The 17560-nt window shown below is 50.3% G+C and overlaps 21 non-coding genes across 21 annotated transcripts; all 21 read right to left on the reverse strand.

Moving 5' to 3' along the window:
* Window positions 1-210: 210 nt before the first annotated feature.
* Window positions 211-283, reverse strand: Trnaa-ugc (transfer RNA alanine (anticodon UGC)). Its single transcript has one exon. It is a non-coding gene; the product is annotated as a tRNA-Ala (tRNA).
* Window positions 284-1285: 1002 nt separating this feature from the next.
* Window positions 1286-1358, reverse strand: Trnaa-agc (transfer RNA alanine (anticodon AGC)). The gene has a single exon. It is a non-coding gene; the product is annotated as a tRNA-Ala (tRNA).
* Window positions 1359-2847: 1489 nt separating this feature from the next.
* On the reverse strand, window positions 2848-2920 carry Trnaa-agc (transfer RNA alanine (anticodon AGC)). The gene has a single exon. It is a non-coding gene; the product is annotated as a tRNA-Ala (tRNA).
* A 414-nt stretch (window positions 2921-3334) lies between these two features.
* Trnaa-ugc (transfer RNA alanine (anticodon UGC)) lies at window positions 3335-3407 on the reverse strand. Its single transcript has one exon. It is a non-coding gene; the product is annotated as a tRNA-Ala (tRNA).
* A 1002-nt stretch (window positions 3408-4409) lies between these two features.
* Window positions 4410-4482, reverse strand: Trnaa-agc (transfer RNA alanine (anticodon AGC)). Its single transcript has one exon. It is a non-coding gene; the product is annotated as a tRNA-Ala (tRNA).
* A 414-nt stretch (window positions 4483-4896) lies between these two features.
* Trnaa-ugc (transfer RNA alanine (anticodon UGC)) lies at window positions 4897-4969 on the reverse strand. Its single transcript has one exon. It is a non-coding gene; the product is annotated as a tRNA-Ala (tRNA).
* A 1002-nt stretch (window positions 4970-5971) lies between these two features.
* On the reverse strand, window positions 5972-6044 carry Trnaa-agc (transfer RNA alanine (anticodon AGC)). Its single transcript has one exon. It is a non-coding gene; the product is annotated as a tRNA-Ala (tRNA).
* A 1489-nt stretch (window positions 6045-7533) lies between these two features.
* Trnaa-agc (transfer RNA alanine (anticodon AGC)) lies at window positions 7534-7606 on the reverse strand. Its single transcript has one exon. It is a non-coding gene; the product is annotated as a tRNA-Ala (tRNA).
* Window positions 7607-8020: 414 nt separating this feature from the next.
* Trnaa-ugc (transfer RNA alanine (anticodon UGC)) lies at window positions 8021-8093 on the reverse strand. The gene has a single exon. It is a non-coding gene; the product is annotated as a tRNA-Ala (tRNA).
* A 1010-nt stretch (window positions 8094-9103) lies between these two features.
* Trnaa-agc (transfer RNA alanine (anticodon AGC)) lies at window positions 9104-9176 on the reverse strand. The gene has a single exon. It is a non-coding gene; the product is annotated as a tRNA-Ala (tRNA).
* Window positions 9177-9590: 414 nt separating this feature from the next.
* Trnaa-ugc (transfer RNA alanine (anticodon UGC)) lies at window positions 9591-9663 on the reverse strand. Its single transcript has one exon. It is a non-coding gene; the product is annotated as a tRNA-Ala (tRNA).
* A 1002-nt stretch (window positions 9664-10665) lies between these two features.
* Window positions 10666-10738, reverse strand: Trnaa-agc (transfer RNA alanine (anticodon AGC)). Its single transcript has one exon. It is a non-coding gene; the product is annotated as a tRNA-Ala (tRNA).
* A 414-nt stretch (window positions 10739-11152) lies between these two features.
* Trnaa-ugc (transfer RNA alanine (anticodon UGC)) lies at window positions 11153-11225 on the reverse strand. The gene has a single exon. It is a non-coding gene; the product is annotated as a tRNA-Ala (tRNA).
* A 1002-nt stretch (window positions 11226-12227) lies between these two features.
* Window positions 12228-12300, reverse strand: Trnaa-agc (transfer RNA alanine (anticodon AGC)). Its single transcript has one exon. It is a non-coding gene; the product is annotated as a tRNA-Ala (tRNA).
* A 414-nt stretch (window positions 12301-12714) lies between these two features.
* On the reverse strand, window positions 12715-12787 carry Trnaa-ugc (transfer RNA alanine (anticodon UGC)). Its single transcript has one exon. It is a non-coding gene; the product is annotated as a tRNA-Ala (tRNA).
* A 1002-nt stretch (window positions 12788-13789) lies between these two features.
* On the reverse strand, window positions 13790-13862 carry Trnaa-agc (transfer RNA alanine (anticodon AGC)). Its single transcript has one exon. It is a non-coding gene; the product is annotated as a tRNA-Ala (tRNA).
* A 414-nt stretch (window positions 13863-14276) lies between these two features.
* Window positions 14277-14349, reverse strand: Trnaa-ugc (transfer RNA alanine (anticodon UGC)). Its single transcript has one exon. It is a non-coding gene; the product is annotated as a tRNA-Ala (tRNA).
* Window positions 14350-15351: 1002 nt separating this feature from the next.
* Window positions 15352-15424, reverse strand: Trnaa-agc (transfer RNA alanine (anticodon AGC)). The gene has a single exon. It is a non-coding gene; the product is annotated as a tRNA-Ala (tRNA).
* Window positions 15425-15838: 414 nt separating this feature from the next.
* On the reverse strand, window positions 15839-15911 carry Trnaa-ugc (transfer RNA alanine (anticodon UGC)). Its single transcript has one exon. It is a non-coding gene; the product is annotated as a tRNA-Ala (tRNA).
* Window positions 15912-16913: 1002 nt separating this feature from the next.
* Window positions 16914-16986, reverse strand: Trnaa-agc (transfer RNA alanine (anticodon AGC)). Its single transcript has one exon. It is a non-coding gene; the product is annotated as a tRNA-Ala (tRNA).
* Window positions 16987-17400: 414 nt separating this feature from the next.
* Window positions 17401-17473, reverse strand: Trnaa-ugc (transfer RNA alanine (anticodon UGC)). Its single transcript has one exon. It is a non-coding gene; the product is annotated as a tRNA-Ala (tRNA).
* Between the last annotated feature and the right edge of the window lie 87 nt (window positions 17474-17560).

Here is a 17560-nt window from a genome sequence, read left to right on the forward strand (position 1 = left end):
AACGTGTTGTCCACTCTCTAGACTTCATTGAGGTTAGGCCGTTATACCGAAGACATATTTGACACCTCGACAACAGCCGGTCCTCACATTTACGTCTTGCTCTCCTTACGTCAGTATACATCATATGAGTCTGTGACGCTGGCTTTGCAACGTCTTGCGTGTCTTAAGGCTCGCCGCGACCAACACCTACCATGCACTGTCCACAAAACATGGAGGCGCCGGGGCTTGAACCCGGGACCTTTCACATGCAAAGCGAACGCTCTACCAACTGAGCTACGCCCCCAAGCGCAACAAAACTGCCCTGTTTTCCATTCTTTCCTACTCTGATGTGCACGGACATGATGGTTGGTTGGTCTGTAGGGGTGAAGGGACCAGTGTACAAAGGCGCGGACACGTTCATATACACAAGAGTTCCAAGTAGTTTCGATGCTCTAGTATTACGACTACAAATTCCGTCTGTATTTAACGTCTAAAATTGAAAGGACAGTCACAAATTGCTCCGTTTTCACTCCTTGTCGACAATCACGCAGCACCTGAGGTAACAAGCACATCTCAAGCCCCAATGTGCACTCGACTGTTCATGCCAACTCACTGCCTCGCACTTTACTACCGTGTACCACTCTTGTCGTCCAACTGCAAAACACTGGGCCACAACAAGTTTCCGCGTCTCCATAGCACTGCGCATACTATGAAACGCTCCCCAAACATGGCACTCCCCCATGCAGGCGACTTTTCCGACTTTACGCAACGCTCACGCTAGTGACAGCCTTATTTAGAGCTTGACGTCGCACACAAGCGAATGAGCACATTTCGCCTACGACTTAGGCCGCCCTCCTAGTGTGGCTGCTCGGTGTCTGCAGGCAGCGAGGGGCTGCAAGCTTCCTGTGTTCGCGCCTATGTCACCTCTGCTTGCTTGTCAGAGGCAGACTATCGCAAAACATACAACTCACTCCATGAATTGATTGCTACGGCATCTGTCATCAGCAGTCACAACTAGCAACACCAGTAGCAGCCGACTGCACGTAAAGAATGGGAATGTGCAGTGGGATTATTGTGAACTCGGCGCAAGGCAGATCTTTCCGACATAGGTTTGAGAATCTTAAGGGAAGACTTGTACTGTTTCTAAATCAAGTGTAGAGGTGGGAGGAGGGTGCTTCCTGCGCGTAGCAGCACGCTTGCCAATTGTGGCTGCTAATCGTTCGCTCGTATCTGCCTTGACACGTTCGCTGGCTGTGAATTATTCCACTTGCATGGCAGTGTGCGCATGTTGGTGTGTTAAAAATTCTGGAGGCGCTGGGTATCGATCCCAGTACCTCTCGCATGCTAAGCGAGCGCTCTACCATCTGAGCTACGCCCCCTGATGACGAACAGTGCTACATACAACCATATCAATATCACAGACCCTTGCACTCCCATTATTCCGCAGACAAACACTACTCTCTATGTGTCCGTGAGGGTGTCTTTCAGGTTTCCTGCATTCTGTATCGAATCGTAGTTGGCCAAAATTAAAGTGGCACGCACAACGTCGAAAATAGCGTTCGGCCACCGCTCTGAGTAAGACGAACGTGTTGTCCACTCTCTAGACTTCATTGAGGTTAGGCCGTTATACCGAAGACATATTTGACACCTCGACAACAGCCGGTCCTCACATTTACGTCTTGCTCTCCTTACGTCAGTATACATCATATGAGTCTGTGACGCTGGCTTTGCAACGTCTTGCGTGTCTTAAGGCTCGCCGCGACCAACACCTACCATGCACTGTCCACAAAACATGGAGGCGCCGGGGCTTGAACCCGGGACCTTTCACATGCAAAGCGAACGCTCTACCAACTTAGCTACGCCCCGAAGCGCAACAAAACTGCCCTGTTTTCCATTCTTTCCTACTCTGATGTGCACGGACATGATGGTTGGTTGGTCTGTAGGGGTGAAGGGACCAGTGTACAAAGGCGCGGACACGTTCATATACACAAGAGTTCCAAGTAGTTTCGATGCTCTAGTATTACGACTACAAATTCCGTCTGTATTTAACGTCTAAAATTGAAAGGACAGTCACAAATTGCTCCGTTTTCACTCCTTGTCGACAATCACGCAGCACCTGAGGTAACAAGCACATCTCAAGCCCCAATGTGCACTCGACTGTTCATGCCAACTCACTGCCTCGCACTTTACTACCGTGTACCACTCTTGTCGTCCAACTGCAAAACACTGGGCCACAACAAGTTTCCGCGTCTCCATAGCACTGCGCATACTATGAAACGCTCCCCAAACATGGCACTCCCCCATGCAGGCGACTTTTCCGACTTTACGCAACGCTCACGCTAGTGACAGCCTTATTTAGAGCTTGACGTCGCACACAAGCGAATGAGCACATTTCGCCTACGACTTAGGCCGCCCTCCTAGTGTGGCTGCTCGGTGTCTGCAGGCAGCGAGGGGCTGCAAGCTTCCTGTGTTCGCGCCTATGTCACCTCTGCTTGCTTGTCAGAGGCAGACTATCGCAAAACATACAACTCACTCCATGAATTGATTGCTACGGCATCTGTCATCAGCAGTCACAACTAGCAACACCAGTAGCAGCCGACTGCACGTAAAGAATGGGAATGTGCAGTGGGATTATTGTGAACTCGGCGCAAGGCAGATCTTTCCGACATAGGTTTGAGAATCTTAAGGGAAGACTTGTACTGTTTCTAAATCAAGTGTAGAGGTGGGAGGAGGGTGCTTCCTGCGCGTAGCAGCACGCTTGCCAATTGTGGCTGCTAATCGTTCGCTCGTATCTGCCTTGACACGTTCGCTGGCTGTGAATTATTCCACTTGCATGGCAGTGTGCGCATGTTGGTGTGTTAAAAATTCTGGAGGCGCTGGGTATCGATCCCAGTACCTCTCGCATGCTAAGCGAGCGCTCTACCATCTGAGCTACGCCCCCTGATGACGAACAGTGCTACATACAACCATATCAATATCACAGACCCTTGCACTCCCATTATTCCGCAGACAAACACTACTCTCTATGTGTCCGTGAGGGTGTCTTTCAGGTTTCCTGCATTCTGTATCGAATCGTAGTTGGCCAAAATTAAAGTGGCACGCACAACGTCGAAAATAGCGTTCGGCCACCGCTCTGAGTAAGACGAACGTGTTGTCCACTCTCTAGACTTCATTGAGGTTAGGCCGTTATACCGAAGACATATTTGACACCTCGACAACAGCCGGTCCTCACATTTACGTCTTGCTCTCCTTACGTCAGTATACATCATATGAGTCTGTGACGCTGGCTTTGCAACGTCTTGCGTGTCTTAAGGCTCGCCGCGACCAACACCTACCATGCACTGTCCACAAAACATGGAGGCGCCGGGGCTTGAACCCGGGACCTTTCACATGCAAAGCGAACGCTCTACCAACTGAGCTACGCCCCCAAGCGCAACAAAACTGCCCTGTTTTCCATTCTTTCCTACTCTGATGTGCACGGACATGATGGTTGGTTGGTCTGTAGGGGTGAAGGGACCAGTGTACAAAGGCGCGGACACGTTCATATACACAAGAGTTCCAAGTAGTTTCGATGCTCTAGTATTACGACTACAAATTCCGTCTGTATTTAACGTCTAAAATTGAAAGGACAGTCACAAATTGCTCCGTTTTCACTCCTTGTCGACAATCACGCAGCACCTGAGGTAACAAGCACATCTCAAGCCCCAATGTGCACTCGACTGTTCATGCCAACTCACTGCCTCGCACTTTACTACCGTGTACCACTCTTGTCGTCCAACTGCAAAACACTGGGCCACAACAAGTTTCCGCGTCTCCATAGCACTGCGCATACTATGAAACGCTCCCCAAACATGGCACTCCCCCATGCAGGCGACTTTTCCGACTTTACGCAACGCTCACGCTAGTGACAGCCTTATTTAGAGCTTGACGTCGCACACAAGCGAATGAGCACATTTCGCCTACGACTTAGGCCGCCCTCCTAGTGTGGCTGCTCGGTGTCTGCAGGCAGCGAGGGGCTGCAAGCTTCCTGTGTTCGCGCCTATGTCACCTCTGCTTGCTTGTCAGAGGCAGACTATCGCAAAACATACAACTCACTCCATGAATTGATTGCTACGGCATCTGTCATCAGCAGTCACAACTAGCAACACCAGTAGCAGCCGACTGCACGTAAAGAATGGGAATGTGCAGTGGGATTATTGTGAACTCGGCGCAAGGCAGATCTTTCCGACATAGGTTTGAGAATCTTAAGGGAAGACTTGTACTGTTTCTAAATCAAGTGTAGAGGTGGGAGGAGGGTGCTTCCTGCGCGTAGCAGCACGCTTGCCAATTGTGGCTGCTAATCGTTCGCTCGTATCTGCCTTGACACGTTCGCTGGCTGTGAATTATTCCACTTGCATGGCAGTGTGCGCATGTTGGTGTGTTAAAAATTCTGGAGGCGCTGGGTATCGATCCCAGTACCTCTCGCATGCTAAGCGAGCGCTCTACCATCTGAGCTACGCCCCCTGATGACGAACAGTGCTACATACAACCATATCAATATCACAGACCCTTGCACTCCCATTATTCCGCAGACAAACACTACTCTCTATGTGTCCGTGAGGGTGTCTTTCAGGTTTCCTGCATTCTGTATCGAATCGTAGTTGGCCAAAATTAAAGTGGCACGCACAACGTCGAAAATAGCGTTCGGCCACCGCTCTGAGTAAGACGAACGTGTTGTCCACTCTCTAGACTTCATTGAGGTTAGGCCGTTATACCGAAGACATATTTGACACCTCGACAACAGCCGGTCCTCACATTTACGTCTTGCTCTCCTTACGTCAGTATACATCATATGAGTCTGTGACGCTGGCTTTGCAACGTCTTGCGTGTCTTAAGGCTCGCCGCGACCAACACCTACCATGCACTGTCCACAAAACATGGAGGCGCCGGGGCTTGAACCCGGGACCTTTCACATGCAAAGCGAACGCTCTACCAACTGAGCTACGCCCCCAAGCGCAACAAAACTGCCCTGTTTTCCATTCTTTCCTACTCTGATGTGCACGGACATGATGGTTGGTTGGTCTGTAGGGGTGAAGGGACCAGTGTACAAAGGCGCGGACACGTTCATATACACAAGAGTTCCAAGTAGTTTCGATGCTCTAGTATTACGACTACAAATTCCGTCTGTATTTAACGTCTAAAATTGAAAGGACAGTCACAAATTGCTCCGTTTTCACTCCTTGTCGACAATCACGCAGCACCTGAGGTAACAAGCACATCTCAAGCCCCAATGTGCACTCGACTGTTCATGCCAACTCACTGCCTCGCACTTTACTACCGTGTACCACTCTTGTCGTCCAACTGCAAAACACTGGGCCACAACAAGTTTCCGCGTCTCCATAGCACTGCGCATACTATGAAACGCTCCCCAAACATGGCACTCCCCCATGCAGGCGACTTTTCCGACTTTACGCAACGCTCACGCTAGTGACAGCCTTATTTAGAGCTTGACGTCGCACACAAGCGAATGAGCACATTTCGCCTACGACTTAGGCCGCCCTCCTAGTGTGGCTGCTCGGTGTCTGCAGGCAGCGAGGGGCTGCAAGCTTCCTGTGTTCGCGCCTATGTCACCTCTGCTTGCTTGTCAGAGGCAGACTATCGCAAAACATACAACTCACTCCATGAATTGATTGCTACGGCATCTGTCATCAGCAGTCACAACTAGCAACACCAGTAGCAGCCGACTGCACGTAAAGAATGGGAATGTGCAGTGGGATTATTGTGAACTCGGCGCAAGGCAGATCTTTCCGACATAGGTTTGAGAATCTTAAGGGAAGACTTGTACTGTTTCTAAATCAAGTGTAGAGGTGGGAGGAGGGTGCTTCCTGCGCGTAGCAGCACGCTTGCCAATTGTGGCTGCTAATCGTTCGCTCGTATCTGCCTTGACACGTTCGCTGGCTGTGAATTATTCCACTTGCATGGCAGTGTGCGCATGTTGGTGTGTTAAAAATTCTGGAGGCGCTGGGTATCGATCCCAGTACCTCTCGCATGCTAAGCGAGCGCTCTACCATCTGAGCTACGCCCCCTGATGACGAACAGTGCTACATACAACCATATCAATATCACAGACCCTTGCACTCCCATTATTCCGCAGACAAACACTACTCTCTATGTGTCCGTGAGGGTGTCTTTCAGGTTTCCTGCATTCTGTATCGAATCGTAGTTGGCCAAAATTAAAGTGGCACGCACAACGTCGAAAATAGCGTTCGGCCACCGCTCTGAGTAAGACGAACGTGTTGTCCACTCTCTAGACTTCATTGAGGTTAGGCCGTTATACCGAAGACATATTTGACACCTCGACAACAGCCGGTCCTCACATTTACGTCTTGCTCTCCTTACGTCAGTATACATCATATGAGTCTGTGACGCTGGCTTTGCAACGTCTTGCGTGTCTTAAGGCTCGCCGCGACCAACACCTACCATGCACTGTCCACAAAACATGGAGGCGCCGGGGCTTGAACCCGGGACCTTTCACATGCAAAGCGAACGCTCTACCAACTGAGCTACGCCCAGAAGCGCAACAAAACTGCCCTGTTTTCCATTCTTTCCTACTCTGATGTGCACGGACATGATGGTTGGTTGGTCTGTAGGGGTGAAGGGACCAGTGTACAAAGGCGCGGACACGTTCATATACACAAGAGTTCCAAGTAGTTTCGATGCTCTAGTATTACGACTACAAATTCCGTCTGTATTTAACGTCTAAAATTGAAAGGACAGTCACAAATTGCTCCGTTTTCACTCCTTGTCGACAATCACGCAGCACCTGAGGTAACAAGCACATCTCAAGCCCCAATGTGCACTCGACTGTTCATGCCAACTCACTGCCTCGCACTTTACTACCGTGTACCACTCTTGTCGTCCAACTGCAAAACACTGGGCCACAACAAGTTTCCGCGTCTCCATAGCACTGCGCATACTATGAAACGCTCCCCAAACATGGCACTCCCCCATGCAGGCGACTTTTCCGACTTTACGCAACGCTCACGCTAGTGACAGCCTTATTTAGAGCTTGACGTCGCACACAAGCGAATGAGCACATTTCGCCTACGACTTAGGCCGCCCTCCTAGTGTGGCTGCTCGGTGTCTGCAGGCAGCGAGGGGCTGCAAGCTTCCTGTGTTCGCGCCTATGTCACCTCTGCTTGCTTGTCAGAGGCAGACTATCGCAAAACATACAACTCACTCCATGAATTGATTGCTACGGCATCTGTCATCAGCAGTCACAACTAGCAACACCAGTAGCAGCCGACTGCACGTAAAGAATGGGAATGTGCAGTGGGATTATTGTGAACTCGGCGCAAGGCAGATCTTTCCGACATAGGTTTGAGAATCTTAAGGGAAGACTTGTACTGTTTCTAAATCAAGTGTAGAGGTGGGAGGAGGGTGCTTCCTGCGCGTAGCAGCACGCTTGCCAATTGTGGCTGCTAATCGTTCGCTCGTATCTGCCTTGACACGTTCGCTGGCTGTGAATTATTCCACTTGCATGGCAGTGTGCGCATGTTGGTGTGTTAAAAATTCTGGAGGCGCTGGGTATCGATCCCAGTACCTCTCGCATGCTAAGCGAGCGCTCTACCATCTGAGCTACGCCCCCTGATGACGAACAGTGCTACATACAACCATATCAATATCACAGACCCTTGCACTCCCATTATTCCGCAGACAAACACTACTCTCTATGTGTCCGTGAGGGTGTCTTTCAGGTTTCCTGCATTCTGTATCGAATCGTAGTTGGCCAAAATTAAAGTGGCACGCACAACGTCGAAAATAGCGTTCGGCCACCGCTCTGAGTAAGACGAACGTGTTGTCCACTCTCTAGACTTCATTGAGGTTAGGCCGTTATACCGAAGACATATTTGACACCTCGACAACAGCCGGTCCTCACATTTACGTCTTGCTCTCCTTACGTCAGTATACATCATATGAGTCTGTGACGCTGGCTTTGCAACGTCTTGCGTGTCTTAAGGCTCGCCGCGACCAACACCTACCATGCACTGTCCACAAAACATGGAGGCGCCGGGGCTTGAACCCGGGACCTTTCACATGCAAAGCGAACGCTCTACCAACTGAGCTACGCCCACAAGCGCAACAAAACTGCCCTGTTTTCCATTCTTTCCTACTCTGATGTGCACGGACATGATGGTTGGTTGGTCTGTAGGGGTGAAGGGACCAGTGTACAAAGGCGCGGACACGTTCATATACACAAGAGTTCCAAGTAGTTTCGATGCTCTAGTATTACGACTACAAATTCCGTCTGTATTTAACGTCTAAAATTGAAAGGACAGTCACAAATTGCTCCGTTTTCACTCCTTGTCGACAATCACGCAGCACCTGAGGTAACAAGCACATCTCAAGCCCCAATGTGCACTCGACTGTTCATGCCAACTCACTGCCTCGCACTTTACTACCGTGTACCACTCTTGTCCAACTGCAAAACACTGGGCCACAACAAGTTTCCGCGTCTCCATAGCACTGCGCATACTATGAAACGCTCCCCAAACATGGCACTCCCCCATGCAGGCGACTTTTCCGACTTTACACGACGCTCACGCAACGCTCACGCTAGTGACAGCCTTATTTAGAGCTTGACGTCGCACACAAGCGAATGAGCACATTTCGCCTACGACTTAGGCCGCCCTCCTAGTGTGGCTGCTCGGTGTCTGCAGGCAGCGAGGGGCTGCAAGCTTCCTGTGTTCGCGCCTATGTCACCTCTGCTTGCTTGTCAGAGGCAGACTATCGCAAAACATACAACTCACTCCATGAATTGATTGCTACGGCATCTGTCATCAGCAGTCACAACTAGCAACACCAGTAGCAGCCGACTGCACGTAAAGAATGGGAATGTGCAGTGGGATTATTGTGAACTCGGCGCAAGGCAGATCTTTCCGACATAGGTTTGAGAATCTTAAGGGAAGACTTGTACTGTTTCTAAATCAAGTGTAGAGGTGGGAGGAGGGTGCTTCCTGCGCGTAGCAGCACGCTTGCCAATTGTGGCTGCTAATCGTTCGCTCGTATCTGCCTTGACACGTTCGCTGGCTGTGAATTATTCCACTTGCATGGCAGTGTGCGCATGTTGGTGTGTTAAAAATTCTGGAGGCGCTGGGTATCGATCCCAGTACCTCTCGCATGCTAAGCGAGCGCTCTACCATCTGAGCTACGCCCCCTGATGACGAACAGTGCTACATACAACCATATCAATATCACAGACCCTTGCACTCCCATTATTCCGCAGACAAACACTACTCTCTATGTGTCCGTGAGGGTGTCTTTCAGGTTTCCTGCATTCTGTATCGAATCGTAGTTGGCCAAAATTAAAGTGGCACGCACAACGTCGAAAATAGCGTTCGGCCACCGCTCTGAGTAAGACGAACGTGTTGTCCACTCTCTAGACTTCATTGAGGTTAGGCCGTTATACCGAAGACATATTTGACACCTCGACAACAGCCGGTCCTCACATTTACGTCTTGCTCTCCTTACGTCAGTATACATCATATGAGTCTGTGACGCTGGCTTTGCAACGTCTTGCGTGTCTTAAGGCTCGCCGCGACCAACACCTACCATGCACTGTCCACAAAACATGGAGGCGCCGGGGCTTGAACCCGGGACCTTTCACATGCAAAGCGAACGCTCTACCAACTGAGCTACGCCCCCAAGCGCAACAAAACTGCCCTGTTTTCCATTCTTTCCTACTCTGATGTGCACGGACATGATGGTTGGTTGGTCTGTAGGGGTGAAGGGACCAGTGTACAAAGGCGCGGACACGTTCATATACACAAGAGTTCCAAGTAGTTTCGATGCTCTAGTATTACGACTACAAATTCCGTCTGTATTTAACGTCTAAAATTGAAAGGACAGTCACAAATTGCTCCGTTTTCACTCCTTGTCGACAATCACGCAGCACCTGAGGTAACAAGCACATCTCAAGCCCCAATGTGCACTCGACTGTTCATGCCAACTCACTGCCTCGCACTTTACTACCGTGTACCACTCTTGTCGTCCAACTGCAAAACACTGGGCCACAACAAGTTTCCGCGTCTCCATAGCACTGCGCATACTATGAAACGCTCCCCAAACATGGCACTCCCCCATGCAGGCGACTTTTCCGACTTTACGCAACGCTCACGCTAGTGACAGCCTTATTTAGAGCTTGACGTCGCACACAAGCGAATGAGCACATTTCGCCTACGACTTAGGCCGCCCTCCTAGTGTGGCTGCTCGGTGTCTGCAGGCAGCGAGGGGCTGCAAGCTTCCTGTGTTCGCGCCTATGTCACCTCTGCTTGCTTGTCAGAGGCAGACTATCGCAAAACATACAACTCACTCCATGAATTGATTGCTACGGCATCTGTCATCAGCAGTCACAACTAGCAACACCAGTAGCAGCCGACTGCACGTAAAGAATGGGAATGTGCAGTGGGATTATTGTGAACTCGGCGCAAGGCAGATCTTTCCGACATAGGTTTGAGAATCTTAAGGGAAGACTTGTACTGTTTCTAAATCAAGTGTAGAGGTGGGAGGAGGGTGCTTCCTGCGCGTAGCAGCACGCTTGCCAATTGTGGCTGCTAATCGTTCGCTCGTATCTGCCTTGACACGTTCGCTGGCTGTGAATTATTCCACTTGCATGGCAGTGTGCGCATGTTGGTGTGTTAAAAATTCTGGAGGCGCTGGGTATCGATCCCAGTACCTCTCGCATGCTAAGCGAGCGCTCTACCATCTGAGCTACGCCCCCTGATGACGAACAGTGCTACATACAACCATATCAATATCACAGACCCTTGCACTCCCATTATTCCGCAGACAAACACTACTCTCTATGTGTCCGTGAGGGTGTCTTTCAGGTTTCCTGCATTCTGTATCGAATCGTAGTTGGCCAAAATTAAAGTGGCACGCACAACGTCGAAAATAGCGTTCGGCCACCGCTCTGAGTAAGACGAACGTGTTGTCCACTCTCTAGACTTCATTGAGGTTAGGCCGTTATACCGAAGACATATTTGACACCTCGACAACAGCCGGTCCTCACATTTACGTCTTGCTCTCCTTACGTCAGTATACATCATATGAGTCTGTGACGCTGGCTTTGCAACGTCTTGCGTGTCTTAAGGCTCGCCGCGACCAACACCTACCATGCACTGTCCACAAAACATGGAGGCGCCGGGGCTTGAACCCGGGACCTTTCACATGCAAAGCGAACGCTCTACCAACTGAGCTACGCCCCCAAGCGCAACAAAACTGCCCTGTTTTCCATTCTTTCCTACTCTGATGTGCACGGACATGATGGTTGGTTGGTCTGTAGGGGTGAAGGGACCAGTGTACAAAGGCGCGGACACGTTCATATACACAAGAGTTCCAAGTAGTTTCGATGCTCTAGTATTACGACTACAAATTCCGTCTGTATTTAACGTCTAAAATTGAAAGGACAGTCACAAATTGCTCCGTTTTCACTCCTTGTCGACAATCACGCAGCACCTGAGGTAACAAGCACATCTCAAGCCCCAATGTGCACTCGACTGTTCATGCCAACTCACTGCCTCGCACTTTACTACCGTGTACCACTCTTGTCGTCCAACTGCAAAACACTGGGCCACAACAAGTTTCCGCGTCTCCATAGCACTGCGCATACTATGAAACGCTCCCCAAACATGGCACTCCCCCATGCAGGCGACTTTTCCGACTTTACGCAACGCTCACGCTAGTGACAGCCTTATTTAGAGCTTGACGTCGCACACAAGCGAATGAGCACATTTCGCCTACGACTTAGGCCGCCCTCCTAGTGTGGCTGCTCGGTGTCTGCAGGCAGCGAGGGGCTGCAAGCTTCCTGTGTTCGCGCCTATGTCACCTCTGCTTGCTTGTCAGAGGCAGACTATCGCAAAACATACAACTCACTCCATGAATTGATTGCTACGGCATCTGTCATCAGCAGTCACAACTAGCAACACCAGTAGCAGCCGACTGCACGTAAAGAATGGGAATGTGCAGTGGGATTATTGTGAACTCGGCGCAAGGCAGATCTTTCCGACATAGGTTTGAGAATCTTAAGGGAAGACTTGTACTGTTTCTAAATCAAGTGTAGAGGTGGGAGGAGGGTGCTTCCTGCGCGTAGCAGCACGCTTGCCAATTGTGGCTGCTAATCGTTCGCTCGTATCTGCCTTGACACGTTCGCTGGCTGTGAATTATTCCACTTGCATGGCAGTGTGCGCATGTTGGTGTGTTAAAAATTCTGGAGGCGCTGGGTATCGATCCCAGTACCTCTCGCATGCTAAGCGAGCGCTCTACCATCTGAGCTACGCCCCCTGATGACGAACAGTGCTACATACAACCATATCAATATCACAGACCCTTGCACTCCCATTATTCCGCAGACAAACACTACTCTCTATGTGTCCGTGAGGGTGTCTTTCAGGTTTCCTGCATTCTGTATCGAATCGTAGTTGGCCAAAATTAAAGTGGCACGCACAACGTCGAAAATAGCGTTCGGCCACCGCTCTGAGTAAGACGAACGTGTTGTCCACTCTCTAGACTTCATTGAGGTTAGGCCGTTATACCGAAGACATATTTGACACCTCGACAACAGCCGGTCCTCACATTTACGTCTTGCTCTCCTTACGTCAGTATACATCATATGAGTCTGTGACGCTGGCTTTGCAACGTCTTGCGTGTCTTAAGGCTCGCCGCGACCAACACCTACCATGCACTGTCCACAAAACACGGAGGCGCCGGGGCTTGAACCCGGGACCTTTCACATGCAAAGCGAACGCTCTACCAACTGAGCTACGCCCCCAAGCGCAACAAAACTGCCCTGTTTTCCATTCTTTCCTACTCTGATGTGCACGGACATGATGGTTGGTTGGTCTGTAGGGGTGAAGGGACCAGTGTACAAAGGCGCGGACACGTTCATATACACAAGAGTTCCAAGTAGTTTCGATGCTCTAGTATTACGACTACAAATTCCGTCTGTATTTAACGTCTAAAATTGAAAGGACAGTCACAAATTGCTCCGTTTTCACTCCTTGTCGACAATCACGCAGCACCTGAGGTAACAAGCACATCTCAAGCCCCAATGTGCACTCGACTGTTCATGCCAACTCACTGCCTCGCACTTTACTACCGTGTACCACTCTTGTCGTCCAACTGCAAAACACTGGGCCACAACAAGTTTCCGCGTCTCCATAGCACTGCGCATACTATGAAACGCTCCCCAAACATGGCACTCCCCCATGCAGGCGACTTTTCCGACTTTACGCAACGCTCACGCTAGTGACAGCCTTATTTAGAGCTTGACGTCGCACACAAGCGAATGAGCACATTTCGCCTACGACTTAGGCCGCCCTCCTAGTGTGGCTGCTCGGTGTCTGCAGGCAGCGAGGGGCTGCAAGCTTCCTGTGTTCGCGCCTATGTCACCTCTGCTTGCTTGTCAGAGGCAGACTATCGCAAAACATACAACTCACTCCATGAATTGATTGCTACGGCATCTGTCATCAGCAGTCACAACTAGCAACACCAGTAGCAGCCGACTGCACGTAAAGAATGGGAATGTGCAGTGGGATTATTGTGAACTCGGCGCAAGGCAGATCTTTCCGACATAGGTTTGAGAATCTTAAGGGAAGACTTGTACTGTTTCTAAATCAAGTGTAGAGGTGGGAGGAGGGTGCTTCCTGCGCGTAGCAGCACGCTTGCCAATTGTGGCTGCTAATCGTTCGCTCGTATCTGCCTTGACACGTTCGCTGGCTGTGAATTATTCCACTTGCATGGCAGTGTGCGCATGTTGGTGTGTTAAAAATTCTGGAGGCGCTGGGTATCGATCCCAGTACCTCTCGCATGCTAAGCGAGCGCTCTACCATCTGAGCTACGCCCCCTGATGACGAACAGTGCTACATACAACCATATCAATATCACAGACCCTTGCACTCCCATTATTCCGCAGACAAACACTACTCTCTATGTGTCCGTGAGGGTGTCTTTCAGGTTTCCTGCATTCTGTATCGAATCGTAGTTGGCCAAAATTAAAGTGGCACGCACAACGTCGAAAATAGCGTTCGGCCACCGCTCTGAGTAAGACGAACGTGTTGTCCACTCTCTAGACTTCATTGAGGTTAGGCCGTTATACCGAAGACATATTTGACACCTCGACAACAGCCGGTCCTCACATTTACGTCTTGCTCTCCTTACGTCAGTATACATCATATGAGTCTGTGACGCTGGCTTTGCAACGTCTTGCGTGTCTTAAGGCTCGCCGCGACCAACACCTACCATGCACTGTCCACAAAACATGGAGGCGCCGGGGCTTGAACCCGGGACCTTTCACATGCAAAGCGAACGCTCTACCAACTGAGCTACGCCCCCAAGCGCAACAAAACTGCCCTGTTTTCCATTCTTTCCTACTCTGATGTGCACGGACATGATGGTTGGTTGGTCTGTAGGGGTGAAGGGACCAGTGTACAAAGGCGCGGACACGTTCATATACACAAGAGTTCCAAGTAGTTTCGATGCTCTAGTATTACGACTACAAATTCCGTCTGTATTTAACGTCTAAAATTGAAAGGACAGTCACAAATTGCTCCGTTTTCACTCCTTGTCGACAATCACGCAGCACCTGAGGTAACAAGCACATCTCAAGCCCCAATGTGCACTCGACTGTTCATGCCAACTCACTGCCTCGCACTTTACTACCGTGTACCACTCTTGTCGTCCAACTGCAAAACACTGGGCCACAACAAGTTTCCGCGTCTCCATAGCACTGCGCATACTATGAAACGCTCCCCAAACATGGCACTCCCCCATGCAGGCGACTTTTCCGACTTTACACGACGCTCACGCTAGTGACAGCCTTATTTAGAGCTTGACGTCGCACACAAGCGAATGAGCACATTTCGCCTACGACTTAGGCCGCCCTCCTAGTGTGGCTGCTCGGTGTCTGCAGGCAGCGAGGGGCTGCAAGCTTCCTGTGTTCGCGCCTATGTCACCTCTGCTTGCTTGTCAGAGGCAGACTATCGCAAAACATACAACTCACTCCATGAATTGATTGCTACGGCATCTGTCATCAGCAGTCACAACTAGCAACACCAGTAGCAGCCGACTGCACGTAAAGAATGGGAATGTGCAGTGGGATTATTGTGAACTCGGCGCAAGGCAGATCTTTCCGACATAGGTTTGAGAATCTTAAGGGAAGATTTGTACTGTTTCTAAATCAAGTGTAGAGGTGGGAGGAGGGTGCTTCCTGCGCGTAGCAGCACGCTTGCCAATTGTGGCTGCTAATCGTTCGCTCGTATCTGCCTTGACACGTTCGCTGGCTGTGAATTATTCCACTTGCATGGCAGTGTGCGCATGTTGGTGTGTTAAAAATTCTGGAGGCGCTGGGTATCGATCCCAGTACCTCTCGCATGCTAAGCGAGCGCTCTACCATCTGAGCTACGCCCCCTGATGACGAACAGTGCTACATACAACCATATCAATATCACAGACCCTTGCACTCCCATTATTCCGCAGACAAACACTACTCTCTATGTGTCCGTGAGGGTGTCTTTCAGGTTTCCTGCATTCTGTATCGAATCGTAGTTGGCCAAAATTAAAGTGGCACGCACAACGTCGAAAATAGCGTTCGGCCACCGCTCTGAGTAAGACGAACGTGTTGTCCACTCTCTAGACTTCATTGAGGTTAGGCCGTTATACCGAAGACATATTTGACACCTCGACAACAGCCGGTCCTCACATTTACGTCTTGCTCTCCTTACGTCAGTATACATCATATGAGTCTGTGACGCTGGCTTTGCAACGTCTTGCGTGTCTTAAGGCTCGCCGCGACCAACACCTACCATGCACTGTCCACAAAACATGGAGGCGCCGGGGCTTGAACCCGGGACCTTTCACATGCAAAGCGAACGCTCTACCAACTGAGCTACGCCCCCAAGCGCAACAAAACTGCCCTGTTTTCCATTCTTTCCTACTCTGATGTGCACGGACATGATGGTTGGTTGGTCTGTAGGGGTGAAGGGACCAGTGTACAAAGGCGCGGACACGTTCATATACACAAGAGTTCCAAGTAGTTTCGATGCTCTAGTATTACGACTACAAATTCCGTCTGTATTTAACGTCTAAAATTGAAAGGACAGTCACAAATTGCTCCGTTTTCACTCCTTGTCGACAATCACGCAGCACCTGAGGTAACAAGCACATCTCAAGCCCCAATGTGCACTCGACTGTTCATGCCAACTCACTGCCTCGCACTTTACTACCGTGTACCACTCTTGTCGTCCAACTGCAAAACACTGGGCCACAACAAGTTTCCGCGTCTCCATAGCACTGCGCATACTATGAAACGCTCCCCAAACATGGCACTCCCCCATGCAGGCGACTTTTCCGACTTTACGCAACGCTCACGCTAGTGACAGCCTTATTTAGAGCTTGACGTCGCACACAAGCGAATGAGCACATTTCGCCTACGACTTAGGCCGCCCTCCTAGTGTGGCTGCTCGGTGTCTGCAGGCAGCGAGGGGCTGCAAGCTTCCTGTGTTCGCGCCTATGTCACCTCTGCTTGCTTGTCAGAGGCAGACTATCGCAAAACATACAACTCACTCCATGAATTGATTGCTACGGCATCTGTCATCAGCAGTCACAACTAGCAACACCAGTAGCAGCCGACTGCACGTAAAGAATGGGAATGTGCAGTGGGATTATTGTGAACTCGGCGCAAGGCAGATATTTCCGACATAGGTTTGAGAATCTTAAGGGAAGACTTGTACTGTTTCTAAATCAAGTGTAGAGGTGGGAGGAGGGTGCTTCCTGCGCGTAGCAGCACGCTTGCCAATTGTGGCTGCTAATCGTTCGCTCGTATCTGCCTTGACACGTTCGCTGGCTGTGAATTATTCCACTTGCATGGCAGTGTGCGCATGTTGGTGTGTTAAAAATTCTGGAGGCGCTGGGTATCGATCCCAGTACCTCTCGCATGCTAAGCGAGCGCTCTACCATCTGAGCTACGCCCCCTGATGACGAACAGTGCTACATACAACCATATCAATATCACAGACCCTTGCACTCCCATTATTCCGCAGACAAACACTACTCTCTATGTGTCCGTGAGGGTGTCTTTCAGGTTTCCTGCATTCTGTATCGAATCGTAGTTGGCCAAAATTAAAGTGGCACGCACAACGTCGAAAATAGCGTTCGGCCACCGCTCTGAGTAAGACGAACGTGTTGTCCACTCTCTAGACTTCATTGAGGTTAGGCCGTTATACCGAAGACATATTTGACACCTCGACAACAGCCGGTCCTCACATTTACGTCTTGCTCTCCTTACGTCAGTATACATCATATGAGTCTGTGACGCTGGCTTTGCAACGTCTTGCGTGTCTTAAGGCTCGCCGCGACCAACACCTACCATGCACTGTCCACAAAACATGGAGGCGCCGGGGCTTGAACCCGGGACCTTTCACATGCAAAGCGAACGCTCTACCAACTGAGCTACGCCCCCAAGCGCAACAAAACTGCCCTGTTTTCCATTCTTTCCTACTCTGATGTGCACGGACATGATGGTTGGTTGGTCTGTAGGGGTGAAGGG

Source organism: Schistocerca nitens, chromosome 10 (assembly GCF_023898315.1).
Source record: "Schistocerca nitens isolate TAMUIC-IGC-003100 chromosome 10, iqSchNite1.1, whole genome shotgun sequence".
Taxonomy (NCBI): Eukaryota; Metazoa; Arthropoda; class Insecta; order Orthoptera; family Acrididae; genus Schistocerca; species Schistocerca nitens.